General features: G+C 40.8%; 1 pseudogene across 1 annotated transcript; it reads right to left on the bottom strand.

Moving 5' to 3' along the window:
- Positions 1-659: 659 nt before the first annotated feature.
- Positions 660-1,761, bottom strand: LOC308658667 (protein SSXT-like; annotated as a pseudogene). The gene is made up of 2 exons: positions 1,385-1,761; positions 660-1,162 (listed from the first exon to the last, which is right to left on the bottom strand). The product of its transcript is annotated as a protein SSXT-like (transcript).
- Between the last annotated feature and the right edge of the window lie 741 nt (positions 1,762-2,502).

Raw genomic sequence — 2,502 nt, forward strand, 5'->3', positions numbered from 1 at the left:
GTCTTTTTTTTTTGGCTTTTAAAAAAAATGTCTTCTCTTTACTCAAAACTGTATCACAGTGCCCTTGATTATCTGACAGATAAAAGGGATTTGAACTTCCTCTATTAGAACATTAACAGTGGACATATGGTGTGCTTTGTCTTTTCTCTCACCTATATCTTCACAGTATACCATTTTGAGACCAACACAGTCAAGCATCTACCACACTCTAGTCCACATGAACAGAGGATTTCTGATTTTGTCCAGTGCATAGTGTAACACCTTGCACATTCACCCCATGACATAAACATAATATACAAAATATTGCTGCTGTAAAAAGTGTATATTTCCCTCTTCCCTTAAAAAATAATCTGTGGAAAAGTATTAAATCCCCTTAACCTTCATAAACATACAAAGCTGTTCACACCTTTCAGTCTGTAACAGTCCATTTGAAACACAGTTTGGAAATCACTGCAAATTTGCTATGCCATTGCATTTTCTGTCCAATGTTGCCATCTAGAGTAGAAATGTGAAACTGAATATTTTTGAGCTACTAAAGCCTTTTACAACTAAACCACAAAGGCTGTTTAATGATGAAACAGCCACTTATCCATAAGCTTTCTCCAAAAACTAGATGGAATGGAAGGAACTCTTCACAGGAAGGTATCCACAGTGCTGAGGTGACAATATGGCTGCTAATAGATACTGGCTGTTGGAATGTAAGTACTTTTTCACGGCTGGTAATTTCCATACTGTCCCTGGTCATATCTATAAGGCCTCTGCTGGGGTGGCTGGGGTGGTACAGGTTGTGTTGGTCTATATCCCCCATACTGCTGACCTTGTCCTTGCGGATAGTTAGGATACTGAGGACCTGGACCACCCTGTGAAGGACCATAGCCCTGCTGCTGTCCTGGGTAGCCCTGCTGCCCTGGGTACTGCTACTGCTGGGGTGGATATCCTTGTTGTGGAGGGGGTCCCTGGTAAGCATCCTGTTGTTGGCCATATTGTGAGTTTCCCTGTTGAGGTGGTCCATAGGGAGGAATCTGTCTCTGACCCATCATATGATTGCCTTGGTTAACGTGACCCATCATTCCCATGGGTGGCTGCTGTCCTTGGTAATGATGCCCATCTCCTTGTGGCATATTGTATTGCTGAGAAGGGGGCTGCTGATGCATCATTGGACCTTGGTTTGGTTGCATATTCATATTTGGTCATGGGCCATAGTTTCCCATTGGCTGCCCTTGACTCATTGTCATCTGATTCTGTACTGGCATGCTCTGTGATGATGGCACAGAATGGTTGTAACCTCCCATGGATCCATGGCTACTTGAAGGCATATTCATGGAACTGTTTGTCATATTGAGTTGATTAGGTTAAGGTCCCTGCATAGGCATATGGTTAGGCCCAGGCAACTGGCCATTCATCTGGTTCTGCATGTGTGGTGCAGGAGGACCCCCATCTACCATTCCATCTGAAGGCATGTTTTGAGAGCATGGAGGTGGGGGAGGGCCGCTCTGATTCATCACTCCAGGGCCCATAGGCATATGGACAGTGCTGGTAAAAGAGACTGCATATTTTGATTAGAATCTGCTATTGTAGCAAGGTATACCAAGTTTGTATGCAACATCTGCTGATACTGAGAACACTCTGAAGTCTTTCCTTTATTCTGATAGTCCATCATATACTGAATAAGATGGTTATTTTCATCCAACAACTTCTGGATGGTGGCAGGTGTGATCTCCCCCTTGCCTCGATGACGCGGGCTGTGAACGCCACAGACATGTTGCTGCCATGACCACTATTGTCAAGTCCCCTAAACTTTTTAAGTTTTAATTACTTGAATCTTTTGTAATAACCTTAAATTAGAACACATACACACTGTAGAGTTGTACAAAATTATTTCGTTTATCTTTATACACTTATTCTACAATTTTTTTATTTTATTTTTTACTTTGTAAACATTTTTGTTAAAACCCAGACATTAGCAAAAACACATTAGTATAGGTTTGTTTATACCAGCATCATCACACCCATGTGAGTAGTACATGGCACTGTGACATTATGACAGCTATAACAACCCAAGAGGATGGGAATTTTTCAGGTCCATCATAATCTTAAGGGACCACAAGCATATGTCTTCTGTTATTGATGAAATATCATTATATAGCACACGACTCTATTGGAGGTATAATTGACATACACTAAGTTGTACGTATTTAAAATACATAATTTGATGAGTATCACATTTTTATGTGTCAGTGAAACCATAACTTTAATCTAAGTAAAAAATATGTATATACCTTCAAAAATGTCCTTTATTGTCCCTACATAACTCCTGCATTCTATACCTCTCCATTTTTCATTATATTCTCAATTCTCAATCAACTACTGATATGCTTTGTTTCTACAGATTAGTTTCTGCCACAGTCTGGCTGGGCACAGAATCACGAGCCACTCACAGCTTTGTAGATTCAAACAGCAATTCTTTATTCCCGAACTCACACCGGCCCTCTACAAACACGT

This window comes from Spermophilus citellus, assembly GCF_964194105.1.
Source record: "Spermophilus citellus genome assembly, chromosome: 10".
In the NCBI taxonomy this organism is placed as follows: Eukaryota; Metazoa; Chordata; class Mammalia; order Rodentia; family Sciuridae; genus Spermophilus; species Spermophilus citellus.